This window comes from Zalophus californianus, chromosome 9 (genome assembly GCF_009762305.2).
Source record: "Zalophus californianus isolate mZalCal1 chromosome 9, mZalCal1.pri.v2, whole genome shotgun sequence".
Taxonomy (NCBI): Eukaryota; Metazoa; Chordata; class Mammalia; order Carnivora; family Otariidae; genus Zalophus; species Zalophus californianus.
In genome coordinates, this window is record NC_045603.1 from 32441597 (window position 1) to 32457921 (window position 16325).

Consider the following 16325-nt stretch of genomic DNA (forward strand, 5'->3'; position numbering starts at 1 on the left):
TTGTTATCATCATCATCATCATCATTGCCTTTGGAGGGATGTGAGAGATACAATTATGTGTAAATACAATATACATTCTAATAGCAAACACAGATTAGAAAAATAACGTATTCTAGGAGTTTTATAAATATTCTTCCTAAAACCAGTTTATGTGGTGGTTGTTGGTAGTTAACAATTCAAAAGAATTAGAAAAATTTAAATATACATCAATTGGATTTGGATTAGGAAAAACCTTTTTTCTGTTCCAAGTCTGCTATAAAAACAGGCTACTTTTCAGCAGAGTTAGGACTTATTGAACTGCATTTCCAATATATGGAAAATTTCTTTTTTTTTTTAAAGATTTTATTTATTTATTCATGAGAGACAGAGAGAGAGAGAGACAGAGGGAGAAGCAGGCTCCCAAGGAGCAGGGAGCCTGACGCGGGCCTTGATCCCAGGACTCCAGGATCATGACCTGAGCCGAAGGCAGATGCTTAACCATCTGAGCCACGTAAGCATGTGTTTTAATTCCTATCTCCCATCTATGTTAATATCCTGTCACTTCTAAGATTTACACATTTCTGTATCAAGCATTCTTTGAGCAATATTCACTAAAGTGCAAGCCCATGGGATCTAGTAATTAATAAACAGCCATATGTTAATAGCTTTGTAATAAATTCATTAAAATCAGAAAATCAGGGATTCATGGGGCACCTGGGGGGTTCAGTCCATTATGAGACCTACCTTGATTTGGCTCAGCTCATGATCTCATGGTCATGGGATCAAGCCCGGCATGGGCTGTACATTGGATGTGGAGTCAAAGACCTCAGGTTTCTCAAATGTTTATTCTTTATCACATTTATATTATTTTACCCCTCGTGTGCACATACAAACTTGCACACGTGCATGCACATACAAATGCACATATATTATTTTTTCTGAATGTTTTTAGAGTATGTTGTAGATATAATGTCTGTTTAACCCATAAATACTTGTGTGTGTATTTCCTAAAAATTAGGACATCATCCTACAAAACTATACAATCATCAAATATCTCACTTGTTTCAATGTATACAATCTACTCTTTAGCCACTCAATTGTCATTCCCAGGCATAAGCTCTTTCTTCTGGCTACCTATCTATTTATCTATCTGGCTCATAAATTTGGATTTCGGTGTACAAGTCTCTAGCCAATTTGCAGTGATTCCTGGCCCCAAGTAGGAACATGACCACACCTAACACATACCACAAAAATCTTACCCCGACAAGTAGACATTCTGAGTTCTCCATCCAAGACTGAAATGCAGCCAATAGTCATCAGGCCAGAAATGAGGTTTCAGCCTCCACGGGGCTCATCAGCTTCAGGGAATAACACATTTTCACACCAATGTCCATGAAGATGAACTATACTAAAGCCTATGCCCTTGAACTTAGAAAATGCAAGTAAGGAAGGTGATGTACTCAATTTATTTATTTATTTTTTTTTTATTTTTTAAGTATTCTTTTTTTTTTTTTTAAGATTTTAGTTATTTATTCATGAGAGACAGAGGAGCAGAGAGAGAGAGAAGCAGAGGGAGAAGCAGGCTCCCAAGGAGCAGGGAGCCCGATGCGGGACTCGATCCCAGGACCCTGGGATCATGACCTGAGCCGAAGGCAGACGCTTAACCATCTGAGCCACCCAGGCGCCCTCAATTTAAGTCTAACTTCTACATGGAAAAAAGTTTCTTGTGGAAGAGAGTATGGTAAATGTACTCTACTTTTGCTCTCTCTCCCACCACCCCAACCCCAGGAATGTTTCCAAAGCAAAATCAAACAAAATATTTCAAATACAAACAGTAATTCTCTTTTAAAGAAAGCTCCTTTGAAAGTACAAATACAAAATATAACTATTTACATATTTATACGGCACATATTCTAAATAGTCTGTTACATGAATAATTATACTTTAAACATGAACTTTGTAGAAATGGTAGCAAAATATATCTTTATTTAAATGTGATGTAACACTTCACATATTTACACAGGATATATTCTACACACTATGTAACTTGAATAATTGTGCTTTAAGCATGTACTTCACATAAATGTTTTCCATTGGCAAAATCCACCTTTACTATATAAAAAATGAGCACAATGCCCCTTCTCCTGAGGTTATACATGTGTTTTTGTTTGTTTTTAAGGTAAGGAAAGAGCACCTGTTGAAATGGTTATGTCAGAAATCAGTTAATATACAATGTCTACTGTGCTTAGTATCTTTTCTATTAATTTGATTCTAATATCTGACTTATTGCAATATCTTAGAAACTGGTCTTATTCCTGATTTGTCATGTTTTTAAATCATTGCCACTAATTGGTGGTTACATTTTGTTGTAAGAAATAAAGATGGCAAGGGTGATGCTGCTTCAGATGTTCTTACTATTTGAGTTTATAAAACTGTAATTCACTAATTTATGACTAATTTGTATAATAAAGTCAATGGGGAAGATATCTCTTCTCAATTTAGTGCATAGAGAAATAAAATATTTCATATAATTTCACTTTACGATACCTCATGTATGTGGTGGTAAAATTATTTAGTATCTTGACTGTGGTGGTGATACAAAAACCCTACACATGTGGTGAAATTATATAGAACTTAAGAAAGCACACATAGACACACACCAAAATGACTACAAGTATAACAGAACAAATCTTAATAAGATAGAGTATTATATCAATATGAGTATATTGGTTGTGATATTACCCTATTGTATTTCAAAATGATGCCTTTGGGGGAAATTGAACAAAGTATATAAGGAATCTCTCCATATTATTTCTTACAACTTCATGTGAATCTAAAATTATTACAACAAAATTTCCAACTTAAAAAAAAACAAACCTCATGCCACTCTTAAACAATTTTGTTCCTGTTGAATATTACTAAGAGAAAATTTGACATCACACACATATTTATTCTGCATCAATTTGAAGTTTATCTGAAGGAATTTTGTTAAACATATTGTTTGCCAAAAGACTCTAAGCAAATGAATATCATAAAACCTTTATATTCAATATCTGATTATTTCAAATAGGGCAGGACTATTATTTACTATATTTTGGAAAAAAACTTAAAAATGTTAATCTGCCTTTAGCAAACAAAGAATTCACTATGTTGCTAATTGGGCTCGTTTTGTGGGAAGAAAAATAGATATTTTCTTTGTGTGTTTTAGTCTCCTTTCTCTTGCTTTCTTTTCCTTTACTTCCCAACTTCTCCATCTCCATTCCAGTCCATTCTCTATAGCACAGCCAGGGCAGGCTTTTTAAAAAATGCAAACTCTTCCACTCCTTCTCCATGCCAAATTCATCAGTAAGTCTTGTGGTGAGAAGCAGATTTACCCATAAAGCTAAAGAAATTTAAACTTCAGTGTCCCTCACAAGCACAGAGGCCTCCCAAGGCCTTGTACTTCTTTTGGGGTTTGTAATTTTCAGTTCTTTTCTTAAAGAGGGAAAAATATGATTATACTTCAAGAACCATGAAGCTGGAAGCCAATGCTGCCTGTCATTTTAAATTTCTGGGCTTTTTCTCCCATCTTTTTTATTTCTTTTGTTGCTGGTGGTACCCTCCAAGCCCCTCATCCCCCTTTTGCCTCGATTACACTAATGGCCAAATGAACTTGTCCTCCCTAGGCCACATCGGTCAAAACTCCATCAAAGTTCTAGTTCTAAGCCTCTAGTCTTATTTGCACTGACAGCTATTTGCTACCCTCCTGCCTTAAAATGGGAGAAGTCCCTTCTTATCTGAAGATTTTCCCCCTTCCTACACTCCTCCAGTCGACTTACTCTTTCTTTCACTCACATGTTCAAAATTCCTTTAATTTTAACTTTTTTACATGGATACTTAAACTTCTTCAGGTTTGTTTCTTCTCAAACACTGCAGCAGCAATACAACGGTGAAGGATATACAAAATACAGAAAAAAGCCTTGGGATTCCTATCCCTGTCCGTTATGTTATGAACTTTTCCAAACTAAGCTATGAGTAATTTCTGTTTCTCAGTTCTTCCCTCCCCCATTAATTGTCTGAAACTTACTCCAAAGATTATTAATAAGTTTTCTGATAAACCCAGTGTTGTTGTTGTTTTAAAATCCATCCTAGTTTATGTTTCACCTGGGTTGTGTGGCATGGCTGCTTCTTCCTTAAAATACATTTCCTGAGGCTCCATGGTATTTACCAGAATCCTGGTGTCCTCCTACTGGCCTGGATGTCCCGTTGGGTTTTTATTTCATTGTTCATTCCTGAAATGTTCCCATACGATGCTTACTTTTTAAAAGCAGACTTTATGTTTCAGAGCAGTTTTAGTTCAATATTGAGAGGAAGATACAGAGATTTCTCATATAATCCCTTTCCCTAAACAGGCAAAGCCTCCCTTGCCATCAGTATCCTCCATCTGAGGGGTGCATTTATTACAACTAATGAGACCATATCTGTTAGCCATCACATCATTATTACATTATCCATAAGTTACATTAGAGTTCACTCTTGGTGTTGTACATTCTGTTTGGACAAATTTATAATGACCTATATCTGTCATTATAACATCAGACTGAATATTTTCACTGCCCTAAAAATACTCCATGCTTTGCCTGTTCATCCTTCCCTCCCCTCACCCCCGGAAAACCACTGATCTTTTTTTACTATTCCATAGTTTTGTCTTTTCTAGAATGGCATAGAGTTGGAATCATATAGTATGTAGCCTTTTCAGATTGGCTTCCTTTGCTTAGTAAGATGCACTTAAGTTTTTCCATCTTTTCATCACTTGACAGCCCATTTCTTTTTAGCACTGAAAAATACTTCATTGTCTGGATATATCATCACAGTTTCTTTATCCATTCACTTACTGAAAGACATCTTGGTTGCTTATAACTTTTGGAAATTGTGAGTAAAGATGATGTACACATATGTGTGCAGGTCTTTGTGTGGACATGTTTTCAAATCCTTTGAGTGAATATCAAGAAGCATGCTTGCTGGATCATATGATAAGAGTATATTTAATTGTGCAAGAAACCTCCAAACTGTTTTTCCATGTTGCTATACTTATTTTATGTTCTTACCAGCAATGAATGAGTTCCTCTTGATCCATGTCCTTGCCAGCATTTGATCTTCTAGTGTTCTGAATTTTGGCCATTCTAATAGGTGAGTAGTCATATATCATTTTATTTTGTATTTCTCTGATGACATATGGTGTGGAGCATAACTTTATATGTGTATTTTTCATCCCTGTATCTTCTTTGGTGTAGCGTCTGTTAAGGTCTTTGGTCTGTGTTTTTATGGGGTTGTTTATGTCCTTATGGATGAGTTTTAAGAGTTCTTTGTGTAGTTTGGGAAGCAGGTATGTCTTTTGTAAGTTTCTTCTTCCAGATGTGACTTGTCTTATTCTCTTGACATTGTCTTTTACAGAAGTTTTTAATTTTAATGAAGTCAAACTTACCTATTATTTCTTTCATGGATGGTGCTGGTGTTATAACTAAAAAGTCATCACCATACTCATAGTCATCTAGGCTTTTTCCTGTTATCTTCTAGTTTTATAGTTTTGCATTTTACACTAGGTCAGTGCTGCATTAGGAATTCATTTTTTATGGTTGTCCAGTTGTTTTAGTACCATTTGTTGAAAAGATGATCTTTGCTCCATTGTATTACCTTTGCTCTTTTGTCAAAATCAGTTGACTATATTTGTGCCAGTCTATATCTGGGGTCTCTATTTTACCCCATTGATCTGTCTATTCTTTTACCAATCTGTGCAAAAGTGATATGCTCATTAACCTTAATCAAATAATCATAGAAATAAATTGCTGAATATAATCTGTGATCATTTGTTATTTAGGAAAAATACACTCCACTCAGTGAGTGTATGGCAGCTAGATCTGATATGGGAAGGGTTTCTTTGGGGACATATATTTGAGCTGAAATCAGAAGCAGGTATTAACTTACCAAAAGGAAGATAAAAGTATTGTAGGTAGTGGTGGCAGCAGAATAAAGGTCCTGAGGCAGAATACAAGGTTTTTCAAATTTTGGCCATCTATCATAAATTGCAGAGTCTTTTGTAAAAGCACTTTAATTTACTTTTGGAGGATTATGTCTCCTCCACTGAATGCGCTGGTAGTGCTGTTGATCAAGTTGTTCTGCCTTCCCCTTGCCAGAGAATGTGTATGTAATCCAAGTTAAGCCAGTCATATGTTTTCTCCTTGGAACATGACTTTTGAACAGGATTTTTAAAAAATAGAAATAGAATTGGAACTCATTCATTTCTGTATGGGCACATTCATACTTCTCTCTAGATCCCAGGAAATCTTTTTTTTTTCCTTTTTTTTTTTTTTTTTTCTGTGCTTATTTCCCTGGCACAGCTCTGTGAATTCTCCTATGTAATTCCTGATAATAGGAATGTTGAATGTGTAAGATGAGCCTTGGGTTTCTGAAAATGTCAGAGATGGCTTTCAGGAATGAATTTCTTAAGTCTCTGGTTTATAGAACTAGATAATTAGAAATGCCATTTATAATGAAATAGGGAATAATTGGTGAAAATTAGATTTAGGCATATTTTGGGTTAGGCAATGAATTTACTAAATTATTCACAATTTTGAGCTATATAAGTGAAGATGTCCAGTAGGCATTGACTATTTGTGTCTGAGGCCAGGGAAATAGTTTTGGGGGTCATCTCCAGCCCAGACTTTTCTGAACTCCCAATACATATAGCCATCTTCCTATTTGGCATCTCCATTTGGAGTCCTCCAGTGCACCTCATACTCCATGTGTGAAAAACCTGAAGTCTGCCTGCACTCTCCTCAAAAAGCACACACTCTTCCTCTTCCATTATTGCTCATCTCAGTGAGGCTCATCACTATTCACCTAGTGGCCACAGCCAGTAACCCCGGGATTATAATTATTTGTTCTTTTGTCTACAGTTCCCGTTTCAAAAAACAATCAACAAGATCTCTTTACACTGAAAATTGTTCTCAAACTAAGTTTGAGTTTATTATATCCTTATGCCATACCATAATTCTTTGCATTTATTATGCAATTGTGAACATTAAAATTTGCATTTTCTCTAGAAATTATGTTCCAAAGAGTGATGTGTGTGATCCTTTTAATGTCAGACATTATTCTCTCTGGTTTTACTATTGTTATTAGGTTGCTATATTTAAATTTAATGAAGCATTTATTCTCAATCAAGAAGACCAATGAGATGATACAATTCTATAAGTCTGTGGTATGAAATCAGAGTAATAAACTTTATTTGGTGTGAGATGAGAAATGATCGAATATCCCTTCTCTTCATTAAGATTCTTTTATTCTTCCTGTATGGTATTTATAAGTGAAGTAAATAATAAAAGGTGTTAGATTTTTTTTTCTCCCCGATCTTTGCTGTGAACTTAGGTGGTAAAGTGTAAAGGCGAATCTTCCTGCAGGAGGACAGCCTGTTCTATTTTATGATCCTAGGATGCAACAGTATAAAACAGCATTCACTTCTGACATCCCATGATAAAGTCAATCTTTATTACAAGTCTACTCCTAAACATATAAGTCTCTTTAAAGAATAAGGTAAGGGAAAAAAATAAGACAAAGTAACATACGTTGCTTAATAAATACTAAGTTTTGCAATAGTTATTTCAAATGTCAACATAGGAAATTCAGAAATTTTGTACCAAATAAAGGAGATTAATGTGTGTATATAAAATCCAGATGACATTTCTTCTGTTGTTCCTAAATTAACTAGAAAAATAAAAGCAAACAAAAATAATTCATTTTTTATGCAACTCTTTTTCAATTTTCTCTAAAAAATCAAGTAAAAACCTTCCACATTTTGAAAATTATTCATCCACTGAACTAAATTTTTTTCTTTTAGTATTACTTTGCCTTGCATATTGCACCTTTACAATGCCTTTCACATGTGAAGTATTTCTTAGATTTGATCCATGGACCACTGCACTTCCTAAGTAAAAAGAAAATCAGATTTCTGATCCCTGCCCCAAACATTATAGCAGAAAATATGGGTATAGGGTCTAAGAATGCAAATTCAAATTACACTGTTAGTGATACTTTAAATTTTGGAACTAGTGCCATTGAAAACTCCCCCAAAGGTGATTTTACTTTGGTCATGCAGAAAGTAATACAGAGAGTAAACATCAAGCAAGAAAAGGAGATATCAAGGTTACATTGCTAAGAAGTAAAACTGGGGATAATTATAAAAGCAACATTTTTGTGCCTGAAATCCAGCGGTCTTCTAAATGACTACAAATCTCATGGTGAATATGATCTTTCCGAAGCAAGGAAGAAAACCTAATAGAACAAATGTCATTGTCAATTTTAGGATTCTTGCCCATTTTTTTTCTTACCTTTCTAACATGTTCCTAACATTTTCATAGCCATCAATAGGTGTTTTTGAATTATTGATTATCATAAAAATTCTGTATTAATTTCAATCTTTTTTATTCTTTTGTATGTGCAAATACAGAGTACATTTAAATAGATAAATTTAGAAGGATAAATCCAGCTTTTGAAATACTCTAGTAAATTGATTTTGACAAACCAAATATATTTATTTAAGAGACTAGGTTATATATAATGCAGCATTTTTGTATCTTCAAATATAGGTAAATCCCCTAATATGTATTTTATATCATTAGGATTAAAAGATAAGTTGAGAAATAGATGTTTATGAAGAGACTTTGGTTAGCCTAATTTCCCCCTTCTGACAAAAGAAAGTTTATTACCTTCCTGTAAAAAGTACTGAATTATTTAGTGATTTCTCACTCTCCCATTTTAGTAATTAAACTACTTTAAGAAAATGATATATAAAGTGTTTCCTTATTAGAACATGACTGTTGCTTATATTCTGAATAGACCAAATTTCAGTAAACTGTGACCAGAGGGCCAAATCCAGTTCACTGCCTGTTTTTACAAATCAAATTTTATTGGAAAGCAGCCAAACACATTTCCTTATGCATTGTCTATGACTGATATCATTATACAACTTCAGAATTTGGTAGTTGTCACAGGGACAGTATGGCCTACAAACCTTAAAATATTTACTGTCTGGCTCTTCACAGAAAAAGTTTACTGATCCCTGTGGAGTATACCTAGCATACTGGACAAGTAGAGTGGATCAATTTTTATTTCTTCCTATTACAGTAAATTTATATTTAGTAATAACTGTGAAATGAACTGAAAATAATGGCTAGAAAATAAATGCAGGCAGTGAAAATTTTCTTTTGCTCTACTTTATTTTTATATTCCTGCCATTGAAAAATAATCAAGTAAGAAAAATTTTGAAATAATGAAAGAATATAATACAAAAAAGAGAGAAAAGAGTACTGTTTTACTTGACTTACATTCAATTAATTTATTTTTAAATGGAAAAACATGGACTTACCATGATCCATCATGTTCATCAATAACTTCACAATAATTCATTAGTGAATTTTAATAAAACTGACTAGAATGTCTGTAAAAGATACAGACAAATAGCAAATTGTAACACCAATGCAATGCTTTCTTCTCTTAGTTTTAACAAATACAAAGAGTAAAGAGAAGAAGAAATTTAAATTTTAAAGAAATTGCTAAAATATCCTCAACAAAACAAGACATTGCACTCATGGTTTCCACCCATTGCTTTAAATTTTAAACGCAAATAAAAACTCCAAGTGGAATCAGAATAAAAATGAACACAAATTCTGTTTCTTTTTCTTTACAATCACTGTGCGAACATTGTTTATTTCTAATCTATTATTTAAACACAGTAATATGAAGTACCAAAGGAGCCGGAGACAGAAACTGTGCCCGAAGCAATACTGAATGATTTTGAACTGCTGTGAATTTATTCTTGAATGAGTGTGGGTATTCTTCCAGGTAGCATACAAAGTTTATTAAGGTATAAGTAATGTATTTCCATCCTAGTTTCAAGGTTACTATATTTTGAAACTCAATAGTCACTTCAACAATTATGTAGCAATTATTTTATGAATGATTCGTTTTTAAATCTCAATACACTGTACTTCCTTATTCCTCACCCTGCTGTAGACATCTCCTGTTGCCAGTCCTTGTTACAGACTCTTTATGCTCTACTGAATATTTGCAATGTCATTATTTCTTTATAATTTACTTTTCTAGTTCTTTAATATTTATGTTTTTCTTCACCTACACAGTGAATATATCTTCCATAAATCCTAAATGTCCTTACTTTTCACTCCACTTATAAAAATTCCTTTTTCAAATGCTAAGCCCCATGTGTCATTTCATTTATTTGGGCCTATACACAAACCTTCACAGACAGAAATAGCAGCTTTCTTTTGTGTTCCTCCAACACTTTATTCATAATGCAAATATAGTACTTGTCATATTGTTTTTTTTCTTTTTAAGATTTTATTTATTTATTCATGAGAGACGGACAGAGAGGGAGAGAGAGAGAAGCAGAGGGAGAAGCAGGCTCCCAAGAAGCAGGGAGCCCAATGCAGGACTCGATCCCAGGACCCTGGGATCATGATCTGAGCTGAAGGCAGACGCTTAACCATCTGAGCCACCCAGGCGCCCAGTACTTGTCATATTGTTAAGACCATTCCTTTCCCCCTTACCTCTCTCCCTCTCATAATTGCCTTATGAGGCCATATAATGTGCTATGATCATATGATCATCAGCAGAGCTAAGGCAGTACTCAGATTATACAGTAGGCATTTGGGAAAATTTCTAGAGATAAATGGAGGCAATCTATATGTGCATTACAAGGGGATCTTATAGTGGAATTACACCTGTGTAATTTGGAGTATTAAGTCTTTAATTTTAGCAATAAAAGTTGTTACATATTTGAAAAGATAATATGCCTTTTCAATTCTGTTTCAAGGAATTAAAAATGTACACGCACACTAAGAAACAAAAAGGAATTCCCTAGTTTCTTTTTCTAATTTAATACCCCCAAATTTTCTTTTTCACCAGTTGGGAAACTAATGTAAGATTTTTGCCATAGACATTTGATTTAATCTGTTTACTGTTAAGCTAGAGTAATTATTATTATTATTGTTATTATTAATAAGTTAATATCATTTTTTAATGTATTTAATTTGCTGCATTCACTTGAAAAATAATTTTATTCAGGCATCTTTACACAGTGCCTACTTAAGCATTCTATGAACAGATGGGAAAAAAGTAACTACTTTGCTACAACAAAGTAGATATTATTAAAATAGATTTATTTGCATTCTGACAAAAATAAAGAAGGCATGTCATTCACCTATTGTTTCAGAAGCTTGTAATTTAATTCATTTTTTTTCTGAGAGATAAACTTAATTTTTTAAAATTCTCTGTTCTTAGTTTCTTTGAATCCTTATTTTCCTTTGAGAAAAGGAAAGGTGAAATAGCTTCTTTTAGATAGTAGAAAGGAAAAGAGAAGAGCTATTCTCATTGAAATCTTAAGCTGTGGCCTAATTGTGAAAACCACTTTATAAGAATGTCTTATCATTTGGCCTACAGATTTTTTTGTGTGTGACATGTACATCTATTGTGATATAGACAATGTAGAAATAAAGAAATAAACAAAGATCTGCCTTTGTGTTATGCTAGAATATTGGGAAACTACATCATTTTGGTGCTCCAAAAATATTCTTTTCTTGAATTCAACTTAGTATTTTTCAATAGCTTCTATGGAGGGAAGAGTGCTTTCTTGTTTGCAATTTAAAAATATGGTGGAAGATCCAGCAGGCAGGAAATCTGTAAGGACAGAGTTGAATTGAATAACACCAGTAATCAACTGATAATTGACATCTATAGACAATTTCATCCAACAGTAACAGAATACACTGTCTTCTCAAGCTCACATAGAACATTCAGTAAAATATATCACATTCTGGAACATAAAAAACACCTTGACAAACAAGAAAGAAAGAAGAAAGGAAAGAAAGAAGAAAGAAAGAAAGAAAGAAAGAAAAAGAAAGAAAGAAAGAAAGAAAGAAAGAAAGAAAGAAAGAAAGAAAAAGAAAGAAAGAAATCAAATATGTATGCTCTCAGACCAAATGCAATTAAACTAGAAATCAAACTAGATTTTTTAAACTAGAAATCTATAACAGAAAGGTAACAGGAAAATCCCAAAATACATAGAGATTAAACAATATACTTCTAAATGACACATGGATCAAAGGAGATATCTCAAGAGAAATTTAAAAGTATTTCGAATAAAATGAAAATGAAAACACAACTTACCAAAATTATGGGATGCAGTCAAGTCAGTGGTTGGAGGGAATTTTATAGCATTGAGTGCATTTACTAGAAAAAAAAGAGAAGTTCTAATATCAATAATGTAAGTTTCCATCTTAGATAACTAGAAAAAGAAGAGCAAATTAAATCCAAAATAAAAAGAAAAGAAAGAATTAGAGTAGAAATTGATGAAATTAAAAATGGAAAATCAATAGAGAAAATCAATGAAACCAGAGGCTGTTTCTTTGAAAAATTCAACAAAGTTGATAAAACACTATCTGGCTAAGAAAAAAGGAGGGGGGGAGGTAGGACACAGATTACTAATCTCAGATATAAAAGAGGGGAGATTACTATGGATTTCATCAACATTAAAGGATAATAAAGGAATACTATGAACAGTTCTATCTCCACAGATTTGATAACTTAGAAGAAAAGTACCAGTTCCTTGAAAGATGTAATTTGCACAAGAAGAAATCGACAATATTAGGTCAGTAGCCATTAGAGAAATTGAATCAATAATTAATAACCTTCTAAATGAAAGCAGCAGGCTCAGATGGGGTTCACTAGTGAATTCTACCAAACATGTTCAGATGGGGTTCACTAGTGAACATCTACCAAACATTTAAGTAAGAGATTATACCAATTCTCCACAATCTCTTTCAGAGTGTAGAAGCAGAGGAAATACCTCCTAACTCATTCTATGAGGCCAGTGTTAGCCTAATATCAAAACCAGACAAAGATATTATAAGAAAGAAGACTAAAGATAAACATTTCTCATAAACGTTCATGCAAAAATCCTCAGAAAGTATTAGTAAATTGGACCTAACAATGTTTAAAAATAATTGTACATGGTGATGAAGTGGGATTTATCCCAGGTATGGAAGGCTGGTCAACATTTGAAGATTAATGTAATTCATCACATAAACATACTAAACAAGAAAAAGCACACTATCACATCAATAGATGCAGAGAAAGCATGTGACAAAATCCAACACCCATTCATGCTAAAAACTCTCAGTAAACTGGGAATATAAAGGAACTTTCTCAACTTTATAAGGAATATGTATTAATAAATAACTATATAAGTAAGTAAGTAAATAAATAAATAACCCCTCCAGCTAACATCATATGTAATGGTAAGAAACTTAAAGCTTTTCCACTAAGATCAGGTAAGATTGTCTCCTCTCACCAGTGCTTTTCAACATTGTGCTGGTGTTCTAGGTCCTGAACAAGTGAAATTAAAAATTAAAAATACAATGTCATTTACATTAATATCCCCTAAAATGAAATACTTAGGTATAAATCTAACAAAATATGCACAAGGTCTATAGGAGGAAAATTATCAAAATCCCAGCAAGTTATTTTATGGATATTAACAAATTTACTCTAAAGTTTACATGGAAAGGCAAAAGACTCAGAATAGCCAATACAATACTGAAAAAGAACAAAGTTGTAAGGCTGACACTACCTGACTTCAAAACTTACTATAAAGCAACAGCAATAAGGACAATGTGACATTTCTAAAATAACAGACAAGTGGATCAATTCAACAAAATATTGAGCCCAGAAATAGACTGATACAAATATAGTCAACTGATTTTGACCAAGAAGCAAAATAAATTCACTGGGGATATGACAGTTTTTCCAACAAAATGGAGGTGGAGCAACTGATATCTAGATGCAAATTAATTAATCTAGACCAGATCTTGGACTTTTTGCAAAAATTAATTCAAAATGGATCATAAGCTTAAAAGTAAAATGTAAAACTATAAAACATAGGATAACATAGGAAAAATCCTAGATAACCCTGGGTATGATGATAGTTTTTCAGATTAAAAAAAAAATCAAAGACATGATCCATAAAAGAAATATTGATAAGCTGGACTTCATTAAAATTAAAAACCTCTGCTCTGCAAAAGACAGTGTCAGGGAATGACAAGACAAGCCACGGACTGGAGCGAAATATTTGCAAAGACACATCTGTTATCCAAAATATTCAAGGAACTCTTAAAACTTAATGATAAGAGAATAAACAATACAATTAAAATGTGGGCCAGAGACCTTAGCAGACACCTCACCAAAGAAGATATACAGATGGAAAATAGCATTTGAAAGGATGATCCAAATCATATGTCATCAGGGAAATGAAAATTAAAGCAATAATAATATACCAATTCACAACTATTGGAATGGCCAAAATGTGGAACACTGACAACATGAAATTTTGGGAGGATGTGGAGCAACAGGAACTCTTACTCATTGCTAGTGGGACATAAAATGGTACAGCCACTTTGGAAGACACTTTGGTGCTTTGTTAATATACTAAAACTGACTTTCAAAATGAAACATGCTCTTACTAAAATCAAGCAATCATATTCCTTTTTATTTACCCAAAGAAGTTGAAAACACACATTCTTCATTTCTGTTATAGGGTCTGTGATCTCTAGCATTTCTTTTTGTTTTTTTCTTAGGATTTCTATTTCTTTGTTTACACTGGTCATCTCTTCTTGCATGTTGTCTATTTTATCCATTAGTATCCTTGTTATATTAATCACAGTTGTTTTAAAATCTTGGTCTGATAATTCCAACATCCCAACTATGTCTGGTTCCAATGTTTGCTACAGCACTTCAAATTGTGTTTTTGCCATTTGATATCCTTTGTAATGTTTCCTTTCTTTTTTTTCCTTTGTAATGTTTTCTTAATTGGCTGACAGGATGTGCTGGGTAAAGGAAACTGCTATAAATAGTAACATGGTGGTGAGATGATGGGGGAAGTGAAGCTTTTAATAGTCCTATCATCAGAGCTCAGTCTTAAGTGAGTCTGTGCCTCTGGACTTTGAATTTTGTACACATTTTCAGTTTTGTTTTTTGTTTTTTTTTGCCTCCCCCCCTCCCTTATGTAGAACAGGATGGCTAGAATAGGCTGGAGGTAGGTATTTCCCTTCTCCAGGGCAGTTAGGCTCTGATAGCACTTTAGCAGGTTATGTTCTGGTTAATTAGTTTCTCCTGAGGGCAGATCTTGTTAAGAGCGGAGTGCTCTGGTATAATTCAAAATAGTTCCTTTCCCCTTCCACAGCTGGAAGCCCAAGGGTATTTTTCTCTGATATTTATTGTGGGAATCTGCCAGACCTCTGGGGATAAATCTCACAGCATTACGGGGGCCATTCTGATGATTGGTTCCCCTTGGAATTTTTAACTCTCAGACTTGCTGGCACTGAGCCTCCAGTAATTCATCAATTAAAGTTCAGCTTTTCCTACCCCTCCACTGGAACCAGTTCCGGCAGCGGTCTCTGCTCAGGTAGGCACTGACTCCCTATATCTGCCTGTCTGTCTCTTCAGTCTGGGGGACAGCTGTTACCCTGTGTCCTCCCCTCTCTTACGGATCCAAGATGAGTTGATTTTTCCATCTGTTCAGCTTTATGCTTCTTGTTAGTAAGAAGTGGCAACTTTCAAGCTTCTTACATAGGAACCTAAAATGGAAATTTAATTCCTTCTTAAGATGGTGGTATGTATAATTTAGGAAAAGGGAATATGGATACAATGCATATCAGTTGAAAACTAATCATGATAGCAGCCACTGTTTAGTTAGCACTATTTTAAGCTGCCAGGGAAATGGTAGGTACTTTCATGCAGTTTCCTATTAATAGAGATATTAATATATGAGCTCTGAGAGTTCACATTTGAGGCTTAAGGGCACAAACTTACTTTTAAGGCATTTTTGCAGCATTGCAATATAAAATAATAAAATCATAATTTTAGTTTCACTAATAAGGGAGTCATCATCTTATAAGAGAATTGCATGTAGTTTTTTTTGAAAGTGTCAGGCTTGTTCCAGATCATTTCATTTAAAGTAGATTGTTCAGGAAAACCTTGATATCTAGCTCATGGCAATGCATTTATCATACTATATTCTTATTAAAAATATTTTCCTAGCAAGACAAACATATCCCTTAGATGATAAATGTCAGAATCAATCTTTCCCTCAAACATCATACATTTCTCCATAATGTACTGTGTAACAGGAAAATACCACTATGGTAAAAATACAATAGCAAGCGAACAACAAAAACAAATCCCCAAAACACTTGCTCTTGATCTGTTTTGTTAAATGCTGTTTAACAACCTTTATAAAT

At 33.7% G+C, this 16325-nt stretch overlaps 1 protein-coding gene across 1 annotated transcript in view; it reads left to right on the forward strand.

Annotated features, from left to right (window-relative positions):
* Window positions 1-15091: 15091 nt before the first annotated feature.
* Window positions 15092-16325, forward strand: part of MGAT4C (MGAT4 family member C) — a 1006121-nt gene continuing 1004887 nt past the window's right edge. The window contains exons 1-2 of the mRNA XM_035721958.1: window positions 15092-15121; window positions 15396-15490. The gene's annotated coding sequence lies outside the window, so the exon portion shown is untranslated. The remainder of the gene's footprint in view (window positions 15122-15395; window positions 15491-16325) is intronic.